The 20451-nt window shown below is 41.4% G+C and overlaps 1 long non-coding RNA gene across 1 annotated transcript in view; it reads left to right on the top strand.

Annotated features, from left to right (window-relative positions):
* The window catches only part of LOC120519073, a 43038-nt gene extending 23052 nt beyond the window's left edge, over window positions 1-19986 (top strand). Inside the window, exon 3 of the long non-coding RNA XR_005631379.1 lies at window positions 19147-19986. This is a non-coding gene — a long non-coding RNA (uncharacterized LOC120519073). The remainder of the gene's footprint in view (window positions 1-19146) is intronic.
* The last annotated feature ends 465 nt before the right edge of the window (window positions 19987-20451 follow it).

Raw genomic sequence — 20451 nt, 5'->3', positions numbered from 1 at the left:
AGCATGATAGACCTTTGGTCAGTTAGGAGGATGTAAAAACAGCAACAGCATGGAAACTTCATTATGTGGAGGAAGAAATAAAATAAACAAACCAGAACATTATCCATTTCTTTGGTTCTTTCGATCTTTTTAATGGGATTAACCTAACCTTTTGTCAAATGATGAAATAGTGATTACTGCTGATGTTGCAGATAGAAAAAAGACAAAAACACTGAGCAATAGGTTCTTAAACACACAAATATGCATTCAAATAATCTAGAAATTTCAAAGATCTTTTCATTTTTATGAAGCACTTTCTTATTGCATTGATTAATCTTAGGGCTTAACACAGAAAAATATATAACTTCTTTAAACTCTGTTCCAAGTCTGTGCTTTTTCATTATTAAGAAGTAGCTGATCGGGAAGAAATCAACAAGATGACATCTTGTGTTTTCAAAAAATGAACATGGATGGGAAAAACAAGGACCTGCAGACATTTAACACTAGGTAAGCATTTGATTTATGCTTGCAAGGTGCCTACAAGTGGCAGCTTCCCTGTAGATGGAATTTATTTACAAAACCACAATGCTACAGCAATTTGAAGCACTTGTTTTTCTGCATCACTACCCAGCTGTGCTGCTTCTGGTGGATATTATCTTATCATCATTGTAAGTACAGTATACTTTCACCCTAATGAAAATATAAGTATGTTATAAGAAAGGGAACAGTTTTCTGACAATAATGCCTTTAATCCATTTGCAGTAAAGGCCACTTTATGTACAGCATCATCATCTCTTAATTTTAAATCAGTTAATTGAAATAATTTCTCTAACAAATCAACTTTAAAGATTTTTCATTTTTTTCCCTTTAATACTTTTCTGTTTACATATTGAGGGGACCTACTTTGGTTTTGGAATTTACTTACTTTTTACCATTCTTATATCGTGCTACCATCTTAATGGATTAATCTCATTATTATCACTATTATTATTATTTATTTGCCAGTCACTTTTATTCAAGACATTTTAAGCCAGTGTCACATTATGCCACTTCTTGTTGTGTTTGCCATATTTGCTGTCCACAGTTGCTGATCTAATCACCGGCCCATCTCAATTTAAACACCCGAAATCAGCCTTTGTCTACTTTATCAAATGAGTAATTATCTATCAGCTCCACAAGGCATATTTTGCACATGGCCAAAGCTGGCAGCACTGTGAGGATTACGTTTTTTGATTTCTCTGGTGCCTTCAGTACCATCTAGCCATCCCTGTTGTCACGCACGTGCGATTAGGGGGCCGCGTAAGGACCCAAACTGTAGCGCGAAGGCGCATGCCAGAAGGGAATGGCGGGGTACTAACCTCTCTCTTTTTATTCCTACAGAAAGAAAGACGCACCACCGCCATGAATCTGCCACGACCACCTGATCACGCATTACCACTTCCGCCTTACCTCTGTCGACCTCTGATGACATCATCAATCCCAGCATCCATCTCGGTTCCTTCCCAGAATTCCTCTCTGTCTACTTCTGGTCCATCTCCATAAATGCACCCCCACTCCGCCATTTTGACAGTCTCTGATAAATGGAAATTATTGTTGTGAATTTCTTCTTGGACTCATTCTTTACAGTATACGGGGCCGGAAAACCCCAAACCTTGCTGATTTGTCTGTCTTTATTTTACAGTGGTGTAGTCGGCAGGATACATAACGTCCGTAAATGTCAGAAGGACAGGACCTAAACACTGTACTGTCAGGGATGGCAGCACAGATCCAAGCCCTGCAGCACAAACTGCGCGAAGCGAGTTGGAAGAAACCAAAGCTCGTCTGGCCACAGCTGAAGCAGTAAGACCAGAGCCACCCCGACCTCCGCCTCCTCCGATTGTTCTGCTCACAGATGCAGACGATCTGGAATCCTACTTGGGCATATTTGAGCGTACAGCCACTCGGAATCAGTGGCAGCGGGCGGAGTGGGCATCCATATTAGCGCCGCATGTGAAGGGCGCCGTGCAGCGGGCCTATTACGACCTCCCCAAGGAGGAGGCTGTGAGTTATGACCTCCTAAAAGTGGAGAGATCCTCTGCCGCTACGGCATCACGTTGGACGAGCAGGTGAGTTAGTGGAGGAATTGGCAGTTCGACCCTGATCGCCCCGCCCGAGCACAAGCTTTTGACTAAGGCCAGAGAGTCCCCAGGCACGCCGAGTAGTTGAACAGGTGGCATGTGAGGGCTTAGTGAACGCCATGCCCAGTTATCTCACCCAGCAGGTCCGGCAGCATCCCTATAAGAATATGAAGTACCTCCTAAAGGTCCTGGAGCGTCAGCTCGTGGTACACCGAACCGGGGGGCTGGAAAAGCTGGCTCGCGGAGCTCAACAGGGATGCGCTGTCACCCCCGAGCCCACCCTCCACCCTCCTCCGATGGAGCCCAGAGAAAAGCCGGCCTTGCTGCACTGTTTCAAGTGCGGTGAGATCGGATATCTTTTTTCCTAAACTGTCCCCTAAACGTGGAGGCTGATGGACTGCAGTTGGTCCACCAGTGAGAGGTACTGTGCTCTGTCACATCCCATGGCGATCCCAAATACGGGAGTGGTGTTAGTAAATGGACACCCAGTAGTTGCCTTATTTGATACCGGCAGCAACATAGCCATTGTGGCTCACCGTTACATTCTACCGCAACAGTGATGTGTCAACATACGAAGATTACCTGCATGCACGGGAAGACCAGATCATATAGGTCTGCCTAGTTTTATATTTCCTGGAAGGGGGACTTAAGTCAGTTGTCAGTGGCTATGTTACCCGAGCCACCCTTTCTGGTAATTTTGGGACACGACTGGTCACAGATAAACAGCGGTAGAATAAAAACCACTCCTGTAGCCAAGTTGGGTCTTATTATGGGGGGACGGGGTGCCCTCCCCCGGCTTCCACGCCGTGCTTACCAGCGAACATTGATGACGTAGGCAGGAGAGGGGAAGATTCCCAAGCGACGGACCCTGACCCAGAAGTGACACCGGGTGAGGGCCCGAGCCGAGAAAACAACAACGTCCCCTACCAAACTGATCCTTCAGATAGCATGGATCACCAATTTAGGTCTACGCCCGCCTCATTTAAACGGGAGCAGTGGAATGATGACTCCCTGAAGTTTGCCCGGAATGCTGTTGTGTCCGTTAATGGCCAGACGGCAGACAATCCCCTGCCACCGGAGCCCTACTTTGTATTAGAAAACAATTTGTTGTATCAAATCGTGAGTCACGAGGGCGAGGTACAGAAGTTGTTGCTAGTGCTGCGGACCTTCCGGCGGGAGGTTTTCAAACTAGCTCATGCCCACCTCCTAGGCGCCCATCTCGTTTCTATTGGCCCAGAATAAACAAGGAAGTCCAACGTTTCTGTCAGTCCTGCCCGGAATGCCAGATATGTCAGATACCTAGGAGGGGCCGTGCTCCTCTTGTTCCAGTTCCCCTTATCGATATTCCCTTTGAAAGGATCGGAATAGATCTTGTTGGACCCGTGGAGCCCTCGAACCGTGGCCACAAGTATATATTAGTCATGGTCGATTACCCGACTCGGTACCCAGAGACGGTTCCATTGCGCTCTGCCAATACAAAAAATATTGCATGGGAATTGGTCAATCTTTTTTCCAGAGTGGGAATACCTAAAGAAGTCCTCACGGACCAAGGTACTCCCTTTACTTCAGATACGTTCAGGGAGGTGGCCAAGTTATTTCGTATTAAGCATCTTAAAACGTCTGTCTACCACCCGCAAACCGACGGGTTGGTAGAACGCTTCTATCAGACACTTAAACAGATGCTGCGCAAAGTAGTCAGTGCGGATGGTAGGAACTGGGACCAGCTTTTGCCTACTGGGAGGTGCCTCAAGCCTCCACGGGTTTTTCCCCTTTTGAGCTTCTGTATGGACACCAACCCTGGGGATCTTTTGGACATAGTAAAAGAAGGATGGGAAGCTGAGGCTCCTCCTTCCACTAATGTATTAGAGTATGTCGAGCAACTGCGTGATAGACTAAATAAAATCCAACCTGTTTTAAAAGACCACATGATTCGTGCTCAAACAGCACAAGCGTGGTGTTATAACCAGAACTCGGTGCTCAGAGAATTCCACCCTGGGGATCGGGTGATGGTACTTGTTCCCTCCTCCCACTCCAAATTATTAGCTCATTGGCAAGGCCCTTATGAGATCAGGGAGAGAAAAGGGCTCGTCGACTATCTGGTGAAACAGCCGAATCGTCGACCGAGCAAGAGGGTGTACCATGTGAACTTGTTAAAGCCATGGAGAGACAAAGACAAAGCTCCGAACTCTGGTAAGGCCCTCTCCTTTTTCGCAGGCAAGTCGGCCCTTAACCTCAGTCCAGACTTGACATTCCAACAACGACAGGAGCTGGAGCAAACAATCCTGGCCGTCCCTGAAGTAGTTAGCGAGTCCCCTGGCCGTACTTCACTGATTGAGCACGATTTCATTACAGAGCCCGGGGTGGTAGTCAGGGAACGACCCTATCGCCTCCCGGAGGCTAAATGCGCAGAGGTAAAACTGGAAATCCAACGGATGTTGGACCTGGACATCATTAAGGAAAGTCACAGTCCTTGGTCCAGTCCTATCGTCCTCGTTTCCAAACCAGATGGCTCTTGGAGATTCTGCAATGACTTTAGACGTCTGAACCACGTCTCCAAATTTGATCCTTACCCTATGCCCAGGGTGGATGACCTTATTGAACGGCTGGGTATGGCTCAGTACCTGACTACTCTTGACATGACCAAAGGGTACTGGCAAATTCCCTTAACGGCATCCGCAAAAGAGAAAACTGCCTTTAGTACCCCTAGTGGACATTGGCAATATAAGGTCCTTCCATTTGGACTGCACAGGGCGCCTGCAACCTTCCAAAGTCTGGTAGATAGGACTGGTGGGGCCTAAGCACTCTATTGTGCCGCCTACCTGGATGATGTGGTCATTTATTCCGGCACCTGGGAGGAACATATATTGCAAGTGTTTGCTGTCCTCACAACGCTAGCGAAGGCTGGTCTCCGCATTAATCCTCACAAGTGTTTTTTCGGCTTAAAGGAGGCCAAATATTTGGACTACCTAGTGGGAAGGGGACAAGTGAAACCCCAATGTTCCAAAGTGAAAGACATCCTTGAATGGCCCCGTCCGATTACCAAGAGACAGGTGCAAGCCTTCTTGGGGTTAGTGGGGTATTACCGCCGGTTCCTACCCCGTTTCTCTGAAAGGGCAGCGCCTTTGACTAATCTAAAAAAGAAACGGGCTCCTTTATATGTAGTATGGGACAACAAAACGGAACAAGAATTCAGTGACCTGAAGACAGCCCTAACGTCGGCACCAGTACTAAAAACCCCAGATTTTTCTCTGCCTTTTCTTCTCCAGACCGATGGTTCGGACACAGGCCTGGGTGCCGTGCTGAGCCAAAGCATCAATGGTGTCGAACACCCCGTATTCTACCTAAGCCAGAAACTGTTGGACCGGGAGACCAGATATGCAGCAGTGGAGAGGGAAGCCTTGGCTATTAAGTGAGCGGTGACTCATCTGAGGTACTATCTGTTGGGTCGCGAGTTCACTCTAGTGACGGACTATGCTGCCTTACAGTGAACAGTGCTTCATAAGGAGTCGAACCCCTGAGTCACCAGGTGGTTTTTGGACCTGCAGCCCTACAAGTTTACCATCGCTTATCTTCGGGGCAACCTTCAAGCCAATGCCGATGCCCTCTCCCGGGTTCACAACCTCTCAGTTCGGTCCACCCGACCCAATGGGTCTGGGCTGAGGGGAGGATCATGTCACGCACTGTAGCGTGACATCATCAATCCCAGCATCCATCTCGGTTCCTTCCCAGCATTCCTCTCTGTCTACTTCCGGTCCCTCTCCATAAATGCACCCCCACTCCACCATTTTGACAGTCTCTGATAGATGGAAATTATTTTTGTGAATTTCTTCTTGGACTCATTCTTTACAGTATACGGGGCCGGAAAACCCCAAACCTTGCTGATTTGTCTGTCTTTATTTTACACTGTTAAGGGGTACACTCATAGATATGCAGGTTGATGAACCTATGGTGTCCTGGATAATAGACTATCTGTCTGGCAGACCACAGTCTGTGAGATTCAAGGACTATGTTTGTGATACGAAGGTGAGCAACACTGGAGCACTACAAGAAGACGGTCCTGTCTCCTTTTCTCATCATTCTGTCCCCCTATAAATATAACACCAGGGGCCTCATGTATAAACGGTGCATACACACATTTCCATTCTCACATCACGATGTATAAAAACTAAACTTCAGGTAAAGACACACACATTCTCATGCCTGCTCAAACCATTGCGTACACAAGTTTTCAGCTCGGTTTTGCAAACTGGTGGCACCGAGCGCCGAAGCAGTGCTACTGTTCCTGTGTGGTTTCCCTTTTTTTTTAGATTCACATCCCTAATGTGGCTTTATCAAATACACTGAATTTAACAGCATATTGTTTATTAGTTTAAGGCACCTGATTGTAATCAACCTGTAACAATATAATGGTCCATGGAATGGCCAAACTATTCCAAATACCATAGCTGCTTTAGCGTTGTTACTCTCAGTGCACCACTTAGAGTATTTTAATCCATTGTATCTGTGTGGAATCACAGCTCTACAGCAGCTGATCAGAAAGAGGATTATTAGGATACAGCACCTAGCACACGCTGCCTCAGCCATGCGCACAGTCTGTTTGAACCACCTCCATATGGCAAACACTTCAGAGCCTTTCTTGTAGGAAACACACGGTTCAGAAACCATTTCATCCCAAGAGCTCTAAACGCACTCAATCATTCTGTCAAGTGCTCCTGGTAGAACTGTCTGTACTTATAAGTGCAATTATCTCACTGTAGACTTGCACTACAGTTGTAATATTGCACAACCTGACCCACTTTATGAACCATTTTCACTATCTGTACTATATGTACATTTATTGTACTTATGCTTTCATATTGTATGTTTATTATTGTTTTTTTATCCTATTATTATTATTGATGTTATTTTATCATTTTATAGGAAAATAAGTTTATGGGGAATTTACATATTGAATCTCATTGTACCTTACAATAACAATAAAAGAATTCAATTCAATCCAATAGAAGAGAGCACCTTGTATTTACAGATGATGACAATTGGCTTCTAAGTCAATTTAGATTTCCAAGCGCTATCTTCTTGGAGCACTTGATATCATTTTTAAGAAATGCAGTAAAGTATGTATATTACTTTATACAGATGCATTTTTAACTTCATTTAAATATTGTATATTGTTAATAATTAAACATATGGGCACAGTGGCACAGAGGTAGCAATGAACTGGTGCCCCGTTCAGGGATTGCTCCTGCTTTGCGCTGTATGTTTGCTGGGACTGGTGAGACACTAGATGAATAGATGGATGGAGTAATTAAACATGTGCTACAAAGATATTTCAATGTTCCCCAAAAGTTTTGAAGAATTGGCATTTATAAGCGTGCAGATGGCTTGACATTTATTTTTATACTAGCCAACCCACGGCGTAGCATACGCCGCATATAATTATTTATTAATGAGTGAAAACTTCCTGAAAGACACAGCTGTCCAAATGGGCAGGGTTTGAGGATACAACTGTCAGTGAATGAAAAGATGGAACTCTGGAGAGAGCAACATACAATTGTCCTTGAGTGAAAACAGGTTTTGGCAGATACAGGCATATTTTTTTGAAAGTTTGTCCTTGTGCCTTATTAATAGTCATTGCAAATGCCAATTTAGCAGGAAATTGTCTGCGTGTAAAAGTAAAAGGCAAATTAGAATCTGATGGGGTCAGGGAAATCCAGGGAATAAGGACAGTTTGTGAGGTAGCAGATGTGATAGTCTTACACTCCAGTACATTGCAGTGACTGCTGGTAACAGAAAGTCTAGTGCCATTACAGAGACCTTTTGCTGGCATGAGGTTCCTGAGAAGCATGATGACTGAACCAATTTTAATTTTGAGTTTATGCGGAGGCATTCCAGTGGGAGTAAGACTATTAAGAAATTCTTCAGGGAGTGCAAGTTGATCTGCATTATCGTCTGTGACGATTGAGTCAATGTTGGTGAAAGTTACTTCATCGTTAGGGATAAGTTTCAGCACCTGTTCATTAAGGTGTAGTGAGTCTTCGTTGGTGACGCTTAATATAGCTCGCATACTGAGTTGTTCCAGAATGACAGTTGAGAAGTCGATGTCGCCATATAATTGTTGAACGGGATCAGAAATAAAAGGAAAACAATGTGAAGGCAAAGTCACAGGTGTTCTGTTTTTCCCGCCTCCAACATCGAGTAGCCATTTTGCGAAGTGTTGTTCTTCAGGAAGAGCTTTCATATTTGCCGTCAGTGTAAGAACATGCATGTGACACCACAAAGGTTGCTTGTTAATGCAGCTGGCGACAGTAAGTGCTCGGGAGCCACGCATAATCACGGGGAGTATTTGTTGGAAATCTCCACCTAATAGTTTAGTTTTGCCTCCAAATGGCTGTGTGACACCCGAGAGGTCACATAATAACCTGTCAACTGCCTGGAATGCGTATGCATGTGTCATTGGCGCCTCGTCCCATATTATCAATTTGGATTTCAGAAGATGTTAAGCTTGTTGTGAGGAAGGTTTGATGTTGCATGTGGAAGTAGTACTCAGCGTATTTTACATTGAATAGATGCGCAAACTTCAGCGTTAATATGAGCATTGAATTCCTGAGAAAATCAGGGATTGTAAGGAACTATCCAACGGTTGTCGATATCATATTTGCCAACAATGGCAGTTCTCCCCTGTCTTCGGCAGTATATTGGGTATCCTTGTGTGTTTTCTTGAGTCTCAGTGTTGAAGTCCTTTGGGAAATTTTTGGTACACGTGCCGTCTTTCATGCAAGGTGAGTTGGCGTTCATCGTTCCACACGGACCATGTACCATGCATTAAGTGACAATTTGGAAAAGTTGAGGGTGTATTTCTGGATTTGGAAGCTCAGCGCAGACAAATTTGTATATATCATCCTTGGTCCTTATTTTGTATTGTGAATCAAGTGTAAGTAACATATTGCAATGAGGCAATCCTTGTTTTTACAACTTAATGACGAAGATATAAGCGAGAGCATTGCCGAAAATACTCCTCTCCAGAATATCTGTTAGGAAATCTCATAGTTTGATATGAAAGATGCAAGCAACGATGTCAGGTCTGTGTTCTGGCTGCTCATGATGGAAAATGGCATTAGAGATTTCCGACCAAGCAGGATTGCATGTGAAGGTTATGAATAAGTCAGGCTTTCCACATTTCTGGACAATTGACATCGCGTCTTGGTAGTTCTGTTGCATGCACCTTGGACTGCCTTGAAAGGTAGAGGGAAGAATGATCAATTGTCCAGGTTGGAGGTTATGGTGTTGTGCTTTCGCAGCGACAGCATCCATCAGTCCCCTGTATTGCTCAACACGCAAATCTTGTTGATGGGACCGTTGGTACTGTAAATGCGCGCCTTCTGTTCTGACATATGCGTCGACGACGTATTGCTGGAAGAGTTTGCCACTGGAATGCAAGACGCTAAATAAAAATCTCAAGGCAAGCCTGTAAGCATAAAATTGTAGCTGAGTGACTCGTGTTCTTTTCACGGTTCACTTTTCCTCAACATGGGTCAATTGTATGTGCCAGCCTGGATCTCCGTAAGGGAACAGCAGTGGATAAACCATGGGGTCACAGTTCATATTGAGTACAGAGTTACGCTTGCAAGCATCTCCCCTTGGGTATACGCAAATGTCGCATTGTGCAGGAGGTTCCCCGTCTTCACCTACAAAGATAGCAGAAACATCAGTTTGACAGGATGGGGCGCTATACCTTCTCATATCCATTTTTGGATTTTCCATGAATACCATTCGTACAGCAGCAACAGGGTTACTGTGAGTGATAATGTCATGCATTTACATGTAAGACTTAGCGAAGGGATTAACCTGTCTAGTCTAGTTGCAGCAACAAAATGTCACTGCAAGCGCTGTTACACTCCTTTTGCAAATGTTGAGTGGTAGCCTCAGCAGATTCGAAGATATATAGCTGACTGTATCATGGTGACGTTTCAGGATTGGTATATAAAGGAGAGACCTGGTGATAAATTTGACTGTGGATTCTGAAAGCATACAGTCCGTGGCCAGATGGTTGAGCGATGTGGGTGCCCATTGAAGCGAAAGCTAAAGCAGAGTTGTATTCCCTGATATAATCACAGTAATTTCGGGACAGCAGGTTCTTACCAGTCAAGAGGTTTTGTAATAAAAGAGGAGGTTTGGATAGCAGTGGCAAAGACACCTTGCCGGTATTACAACACTTAGTGTAATGTTCGGATCTGTTGACCTCTGATGGCCAATGAAGTGCTTTGCACGAAGTGCATATTGCGGTAGGGAGGCCAATGTTATGTTCTTGGACGGGAATGGCGGTATCTTCTTGAAAAGCATCAGAAAACTGAATGTGATGACTGTGCATGGGGTTTGCGAGTTGACACTGAAAGGAATTGGAATGAGTTTGTAAGTGCTTCTTGAGAGCATGAGTTGTTTTGAAGCATTGCTGGCAATGTTCATATTGCATCATTTGTTCAGTGGAGTGTGTTTTTAAATGTGCAGTGAGATATCTCTGCATTCGGAAGGTTTTGGAACAAATGGTGCATTGAAAGTCCTGTGTGGAATGCACCAGAAGGTTATCACGTGTGTATTTGAGAGGCAAGAGAACTTCGTAATGCCCATGATCTAAAGGATCGCTAAAGAGCAGGGATATGGAGAGATGTTGGCCCGGATTGTAAACTCAAGGAGCTGGAAGCATTTGGGACATCGACACAATTTCTGCCTCGCCACCATAAACTCTGGACGTATTGATTTACTCAGTGTATTGTTGAGCAGACTGTATGACTATGCTTCCGTGACTAAGAACAATGGACAGCGTAAAGTTATCACAATGTTGGCAAACAAAGGTTACAGCCATGTTGCAAAATTCGAGAACAACACTTTCGTCGATGACATTTTTCCAGAAATATCCGACTGCCAGAAACAAAGAGTTACCGGAAGCAGGAATTTGTATAACATTGAAAGAAGTGTTGTTTTCATGAAATACATTTGAGGCGTTGGCCATGGTAGGCAAATGAACAGTCAACATGGCTCACAGCTGTATGTGGACTGTAGCACAGACCAAAGCAAGTGAGGACACGTTTGTTGATGTTTTGGGGGAGGGCACATGAGCAAGCAGTGAGCATGCCTCGAGAGCGATGTTGGAAGCCTGCGGAGGGTGAGAGTTGGCGGGCAGGTCCTTATCGTGCATTCCCATGACGTGGGAGGAGGGTTAGAGTGGGCGTTCATGGCTCTTTCGTGCGTAACCCATGGGCGGAGCTCTGTTAGAGTTGGTGGGCGGGGCTCTGTGAGTTGGCGGTCGTGGCTGTCTGTCTTGCGTGCGGTGAAAAGTTAACGTGGCTTAGAGGTGCATGTGGAGTTCTGCACAGACAAAAGCGACTGAGGCTGTGTTTGGTGAGTTGCAGTGCTCATGCCTCGAGAGCAACGCTGGACGCGGGAGGACGGTTACAGTTGGCGTGCGTGGCTTTGTCGTGCATATCCCGTGACGCCGTAGAAGGGTTAGTGTTGGCGTGCGGGGCTCTGACGAGCGTATCCCATGGTCTTAGAGTTGGAGGGCGGGGCTCTGTGTTTTGCTTGCGCGCCCTTAGTGAATTATATATATAGATGGTGATTGGTTACTTGGAAAAAGAAAAGGAAGGACAGTTATTGGGGGTTAGTACGTTTGAAAGAGACATGCTCATGGAGTCCTGAATGAGGCACATTACCTGCATTGTGAGGGAGCGTCAGTTACGGCAGTATGGCCATGTGGTGAGTTTCCCCGAGGGTGATCCAGCTCATACAATCCTCATTGTTTGGGACCAAGTGGCTGGACCAGGCCAAGGGGTCGCCCACGTAACACCTGGCTGTGGCAGATAGAGATGTACCAGTGCATGTTCCCCAACTTAAGTTGAATTTGTACCCTAAATATGCTTTCATATAACACTCAGACGGTGGGTTATGACTTGCCTTTTCATGGCGACTTTGATATCTGACCAATTCTTATTTATTTTTGGCACTGTGCAACTTTCTGAACTTGAACTTTCGAGTTTTTCCACCATTCTATGTCACTCAATCAACATCATTTTGTTGTTTATATCACTGCTTAAACCAAAAAATAGTACATTTTTCCTTGAATCAACTTGGTATTCGCTGAAATTCTTGTTTTTTCCCTGCGCTTTTGCCATTGCACCCTGCATTTTTTACTGTGCTCCATTAGATTCTACTGTACTGAACACTGCAATGATGTATGGATAAACTCAGTCTTCTTTTTTGGAATCACTCTGGTCTGTACTTGCAAAGCTGTGTGAACATAAAAGCATGAATAAAATGACAATGTGGTGTAATAAATAGAAAGGTTGGAATTTTCACAAAAGAACTGCAATACTATTTGTTTTTTGATTATTTTATCTGTGCAAAATATTCTGCTGATTTTGTTGTTTAAATGTTTGCAAAGCATAATCCAAATGTTTGCTTTCTTACATTTATGTGGGTGGGTGTCAAATGTCTCTAGTTGTATATAACTGAAGCATACGATAGCTTAATTATATCAGTATATAACTAGATCAACCAAAGATCAATGAGTAGTACGATGCACAAAACGTGCAGTTGTGTCACATTCAAAAATCATAACATACCGTAACATATACAAACCTTCTTAATGTAGTTTAGGGTAACAGTGAGTCAGGACCTATCCTGATAGCATTAGGTGCAAAGCAGGAAGTAATCCATGAAGAGGTGCCAAGTTATTACAGAGCCCACTTACTCATGTATTTGGTTTACAGAGTTGTGGGTAACAACATACAAAATACTGCATTACTGTAACCTGATTACCTTTCCGAGTAATGTAGTAATGTAACACGTTATAGTTTAAATTCTTGTAATCACATTACTGACTTAATTAGAATGCAGTTACTTGTGGTACATGTGGGTTTCATAGAAAATAGTATAGTAAAGTAAAGCACTTTGAGCTACTGTTTGTATGAAAATGTGCTATATAAATAAATGTTGTTGTTGTTGTATAGTACGCAAATGTCTTAAAGGAATACTCTTTCCAAAAAACATATTTTTCTTAGATGATATTTTCCCATACAGTTTATAGTGATGGCCTCTTGGCTAATGTATCTGGGGAGAGGTGGGTCTTCAATTCAAAAGTGAAACCCCATGTGAAACTTCTTCCAGGATGTGAGATACTTTAGTTTTACCGAATAAATGTAATAATATTTTAGCAAAAAAATGCATGCATTTTGCATCTTTTCAGTATAGGACTAACTTGTCACAGATTATGTGACATGAATAATGAGGTGTTTTTTCATAGATGTTTTGATATTGTTCTTTATTGTCCAGCATTAGGCACCACCCATTTTGATTGTAGAGTAAACTTTTGTTAGGTCCGTTCTGTGGAATAACATGAGAAGTAAAGATATTGTGTTTCACTTTGAAAGATGACAAGTTTTCAGTTTTACAACACAGTGAAAGAATTTCATTCTCCAGTCCCCATGTAGAATTCTAGTTGACACACACTTGCAGTGTGTATCCTGGAACTTTTGTAATTAAACATATGAGAGCTATGTTAATATTTTTGTTCATTGTGACATATAGCTTCTTTAACAAGGAGCTCATAATAAATTATATTTAGTGTGGCACAAATCTTTGATTTCCAGTCAGATGAAAATGTTATAAGCATCAGGTGTCATAAAATGTATTGCAGCATCTCAATTTTTTTGTCACTTCTCTTTAACCCTCCAGAACCAGAAAAGTCCGTATAAAAGTAAATAAACTGAATCTTTACCTTAATTGTTAGTGAATGTAAGACAGTTAATTACAAAATGTAAATACTTGCTTTTTGGTTATCACATGCTTGTTTGTGCTGCCTTGCAGTTAGGAGACCTGGGTTTGCTTCACGGGTCCTCCCTGCATGGAGTTTGCATGTTCTGCCCGTGTCTGCGTGGGTTTCCTCCGGGCGCTCCGGTTTCCTCCCACAGTCCAAACACATGTAGGTTAGGTGGATTGGCGATTCTAAATTGGCTCTAGTGTGTGCTTGGTGTGTGGGTGTGTTTGTGTGTGTCCTGCGGTAGGTTGGCACCCTGCCCAGGATTGGTTCCTGCCTTTTGCCCTGTGTTGGCTGGGATTGGCTCCAGCCGACCCCCGTGACCCTGTGTTCAGATTCAGCGGGTTGGAAAATGGATGGATGGATGGATTGATGCCTTTTTGGTAGTGTAAAGTGCACAGAGACAGGACAGACACAGGCATTTTGAAAACACTGCTGGTAGTCATCCCTACCCAGTCTATAAGTGGTTTTGTATGCTAGCCATTTACAGCAATAAATATACCATTTACGGTTTCAATGTTTCCAAGTTTTTTAGTGCTCAAGTCAGTTTTATTTTTAATCATTAGGATTTATTTTTTATTGAGAATTACTTTTGTAAACTAAAAGCATCTACTTGTTGATTCATATGTCTGAAATGGCAGTGATAACGTTAAGTCTTGTACTTGTTTAATTGACGCATTTATGTTCCTTCTTATTTAAATGTTGAAAGGACATTCCATTGTACTTTCGAAATAGTACAAATTTTGCATGTGTTGAGTGAGTAACATAAAAATATCCAGGAAGTAATGAGTAAAGTAATCCCATTACAACTTCAGAGAAGTAATTACAAATTTGTAATGGATTGCTTCCTTTGATTAACTACCTTAACTCTTTGGGTGGGTGGGAGAAAAACTGGAATACCTGGAGCAAGAAAAACATACAGACCAGGGAAAAACAGGCAAACTTGACACATACAGGAACTAAGCAGGAGATTAAAAGCCAGGATGTTAGATTAATGCGACAGCAGCACTAGCTATTGTGTCCCATTCAAAACTTACAGACTGTCAAAAGATAAAGCTCTTGCATGCTGTCTTTATTAGATTTTTAAATACTTTCATTTTGTGATAAGTTACTTTTATTATTCTGTCATTTTAGAGTGGCAATTACTCTAACTTCTGTAAACACTGTGATATTGGATATTGATAATTGGAATTGAATATAGCCGGCACAGACTTACACAGAGGCACGTGTAAAAACACAAAGACTTTATTTCTTTCTTCAGCAGGAAGGCACATCTTCCCCGTGAACCCGCAAGCCACAACACAGTCCCAAGTACTAAGCACAACACAAATTACAACCCTTCTTCTGGCACCACCACTCCTCCCAGGCAACCTTGTCCTCTTCCTCCCGATTCTGGCCCTGAGTGATGGTTGCTGGTCCTTTTTATAGCCCACCTGTTCCTGATTGCACTTCCGGGTGGGGCTGTAGAGTTGTCCAGGCTGGCTCTGTGACCCATGCAGCACCCCCTGGTGGCCACTCCAGATCCAAACAGGGCTGTGGAGAACTCCATCTACTATGGAGCACTGCAGGAAACTGAGGTACCATCATCTGCCAGGGAGGCTGCCACCAAGCATCCCGGGGGAGGTACTGAGGAGCCCATGGCTGCTCCCCCAGAACATAAGTAGAAGGGGCGTCCCAGCCGGGCATAGGACCCGGTCACTGCCACAACACCTTTTCAACCAAAAAACCAAAAAAGGTATCATAAAAATAAAACTGGTCCTGACAATGTTGAAATTGCAGATCAAAGCAAAAAACTAAAATTACTTACATATTTGTTTGAGGATTGAGAACTTTGTGGACCAAAAAGGGGCATCACTGAGCTGTACCAAACCCAAAAGAAACCTGAATAGTTTGTGACAGGGTCAAACAAAGGTATTTAATTAAACAAATAATAAGTACAAGAGGGGGAGGAAAGGTAAGGGAGAACATAAAGTAATATCATTAGCCAGAAAACAATAAAACCCCTGGTTTTCTAGCTCTCCAGTCTTCTTGTCCATTCTGTTTAGAAAGGCCAGGTAATCCTTCAGAGGCCTTAATACATGCAGCTCCATGCCAAGACGGGCTAACTTTGATTTCCCTTCGAGGATGCCCATTATTACCTACTGTACTTATTCCGCCCTTAAACATCTGTACCATTGCACCTTGTAATAAGTATACAGCAGTATATCCCACAATGTGTTGTACGTAATTGATAGCAAGTAGACAATGAATATTTTATGTTTATTTACCAGTAAAATGTCACCAGTTACATATGTCAGCTACTCTCCAATAAAAAAGATAAATCATAATAATGAGGTAAAACGTAGATTGGTTATAAAATCAGGAAATTGAAACTGCTGATTTGTTAAAAGTTTTACCCGTGAAGTCACAATTCAAGTGCTGATATTTCATGTGGTAAGGGGATCACTTTGAAAAAGTGTTAAATTCCTTTAATGAGTTTTGCACTTTAACTATAACTACAACAGAACTCATAATTTTTGAATGATACATCTGCAAGATATACCTAAAATGATATGAGACCTATGTTGCTCTGTGGATATCTTTTTTGTGCTGCAAAATACTACACAAAATGTAAATATTATATTATTAATCGACCATATTCACTCATATATCCCAAACAATTTGGTGTTATTGTTACAGAATTGTGTCATCTCTATCATTTTTGCTTGCATTACTGTCCATATTATTTAAAACTATTTAAAAACAAAAATATTTAAATGATTATATTTATCTGTAGTTGTGTATGTATTTTTTAATTTACATGTTAACAGAACGTTTGGCAAAGTTTCAATCAATCTTAATGATATTTTTTAAACTATTTCCACTATTATTTATGTGGAATTTTACCATACATCATGAAATACTTCACATGTATTTATACTGTACTGCACCAAACAAAACCAGCATTCCTAAAACAAACTAAGCTTACCCATGTCAAACATTAATATTTCTTTTGGAATTTTATATAACATGAAAATTAGAAAGTTTTTGGTGTCAAGTACAAGTTATATCTTGGTTTTGTTTTCTACTGTCCTATATTTGAGATGTATTCACTAATCCACACCTCTCTGGGGCATACTTTTACATTCAACTGGCATTCAGAGGAACGAATTAGGGTTAATGAACATCCTAATGTAAAGAGTACAAGATGAAGGGCAGGTTAAAAAACGTGACAGAAGCTGAAATGTGGCTTAGAAAAAGCAAACTAATACCTACCGTACTTTAACTCTGGAAGCTATGCAGTCATTTTTGGTACTTGTAACTGTATTTCTGTAATTGTAATTGATATTCCTAAAGTGTGTACAAACAGTTTGAAAAACAGCATTGCAATTCATCATCTTTTGCCCATACTATATAACTCAGCTACTAATGGTTTGTGATACTTTGAGAACTAAGCATATGAATAACAATTTGGAGAGGCTGTGCCTGAATCTGAAATAGCAGATGAGCTGCTCTGAAGAGGAAAGAAATATTCAGGAACAAGAAAATAATTGAAAAAAGTCAAATAATAACAACTTGAATAAAGTTAATATCAGCCAAAGTAATTGAAAAAAAGTGGTAATTACCAAGTCCTTGAGATTTATAAATAGCTTCAAATTTGAGCAACTTCCAACAGTGTGGTGTTTTTTTAAGTGTCTTTGAAATAAGGAAGGGAGTGAAGTAAGTTATCTACCACAGGAACTGTTTCTTGTGACCTGATGTAATAAGGTCCGAGCTAAATGACAGGAGATTAATGGTTTTTTGGGGTAATACCAAAAACAAAAGTCGACCAAACAAGTGTGGGTCTAAACTAAAAAAGTCAAAAACCTAGTTACAAAAATTGAAAGGCATGTAAGTCAAAAGAGGCAGAAAAACTTCCAAACACTGACAAAAATTAATTTTACTAAATTTTACTTAATTTTGTTTTAACCCAAAACCTTGAATGTAGAGCATCACACATTGCCATCTTAATTACATTTTACAGTGTTGATGACACACACAATGGGCCATTGGGTCATGTGCTTAGTAACCTCCCATTGCAAGAACCAGTATGGCGATAGCCACATGAAGGATAAACAGAATGGTGTTGCAGAAAAAATATAATAATAATTAAATAAAGATTAATAGCATTATACATCTCACAATGATTAGAAATCACATATCTCTGTGGCATAATAGCGAAGCATGCTGCCAGTAATGATCAAAAATGGCACCTGCAATAGCTGGTAGGATTATAGTTATTTCCACCACTACACAGGGAAGAATTTAGCATTAAGATCTTTTCACTTCTTTTGACTTTGGTTTGTTTCTTGGTTCTAATTATTTTTGACAGGGGTTTTCAGAACCCTGCCTATGTTTTCAAAGCAATTTTGTCAGTTTCTGTTTGTTTTTTCTCTCACTCTGTATTTCTTTGAATTAGAGTAAACCATTGAAATTCATCAAAATGTTTTTTACAGTGAATACGCTGTGTTTGCTGGTGACCATCCTGAGGAATATTTTCCTGGGAATTCACTATGCAGCCAACATAGACACTAATTTCTTTCCCACTCCCAATGATGCTTTATGACGGAACATCACATCACCTGCATTAAATAAATGCAGTATTTCAGTGTGAAGGGTACATCAGCTGATCATTATGAGAATATTATGAGAACTGCTAGTGAACATATGGCATTCACTCACTCGCTGCTGTGCTGGATGAATTTGTGCATAGTTAGCCATGGTGGCGTAGCTACAGTAAAAAACAAGACTTAAATGAGCCCAAGAGTCAGAAAACACATGAGACCCTGTGAAATAATAACAAAACTTTTGTTGTTTGAGGCACAGTGGTTAGCACTGTTGCATCACAACTCAGGTCAAATTTTTCAGCACAGTAATTGATACACCTTAGTTGGCACACTCTGGGACACTTAAAAGGTCACTGCATCATTATAATCCATGCAAAACTAATTCAGTTCCCCCTTCCCCATTGACTTCAATGTATTTCGATTTTGTGCAGGAACAACATAAGCCATTTGATTACTTTGTTAATTTAGTGAACAATAAACCAGAGCTTAATGAAAAATCAATCAAGGGTGGAATCATTTGAGTATACAGAGGCACACCTTTTTCGCCCTGTCAGTGAGAAGGTTACTGTTGTCACATACATGTGCATGGGAGGCAACTAAAGGGTCTAAATGAGAGTAATTCAGTGTGCTGACCTTTTTTCTCACTTTCCTACAGAACGTTCACAGAAAATTCCGCCCGGCCCTGACGATGTCACTTCCGGTTCCGGCCCTTCTGATGGCGTCACTTCTGGTTCCAAGCCTTCTGATGACGTCACTTCCAGTGTAGATCCTATGAACCAAGAGCCTTCCGGTTCCGGCCCTTCTGATGATGTCTTGTCATGGAAGCCTATGGAAAAGGACCCTTACGCTTCCACCCTGGATGACCTCACTTCCCTTGCTGGCCTTTAAAGTCGCCATATCATAACTCATCAGTTCTGTTTTGGACTCATTGATAGATTTGAGTGCTACAGTTGGCCTAGCTCTGCTTTAAAGTCAAATTAACACTAATAAAATACATCACAAGAACCCTTTTTGTTATTAGCTTATAGTGAGTCATGCTAACCTTCTATTAAGTATAAGAAAATATGAAACAAATAAGGAGTTAAATTTCAGCTAACATCTACTGACAAAATTTATGTTTACATTAAATATAAAGTATTTTATATGAATAATAAGTATAAGAACAACCAGAATTGAGCATTAAGTTTGTTTTTTTTAAGTTTTACTGAGATGAAAGCTTTGTGAAGATGGATGGAGATATAACTTAGGAAATTACTTTTCTAAAATGAAAAATTTCAATGTGCTGTACTGATAAAGGAATAATTCTTTAATTATTATATGTCATAACTCACTTGTTTTTACAAGAAAGAACTTCAGATCCTATTTAGTGTGTTAAGGGGTAGAGCTGGAATAATCATTTTCATTTTTCAGGAATGCCAGTTCTGTCTAGCACATTTTTTCTTTTTAACAGAATGATATCTTCTTCTTGACTGTTTCACTGATAAAATCCTCAGAAACCCCCTAAAAGTGTATTTTTACACTTATATCTTCTTGATAGAATTCATATAGTTTGATAGTATGATAATAAACTATGAGTTTCCTTTATATAGTATTCTTTTATACTATATACATCATTACTATTATTTGATGTCACTAACCTTTGCTGTCATTCCAGCTTAAGTACCTGCTGTTAGTTTCCTATCCAAATAATTTCTTAGTTTTTGTGTATTGATTTTGCTTGTTTCATAAACCACACTGGTTTGATTTTTGCATTCAATATGATTCATTTCCTATTCTTTTTTCTCTGGGAATTGTGACTTCACTGTAAAATGCAGCCTTTCACCCTTTTCATGTCTACCTTTCCTTTCTAAAATTCTAGCCATTATGCTAATCCAAAATTTATCAAAAAAGAACTGGTGGAATGCTTCCAATCCAAATTCAAATTGGACTAGATTGGATTAGATAAACTTTATTAACCCCA

The sequence above is a fragment of the Polypterus senegalus genome, chromosome 1 (assembly GCF_016835505.1).
Source record: "Polypterus senegalus isolate Bchr_013 chromosome 1, ASM1683550v1, whole genome shotgun sequence".
NCBI lineage: Eukaryota > Metazoa > Chordata > Cladistia > Polypteriformes > Polypteridae > Polypterus > Polypterus senegalus.
Note: the sequence above shows the minus strand (reverse complement) of the source record. Positions and strands in the feature narration are given on the sequence as shown.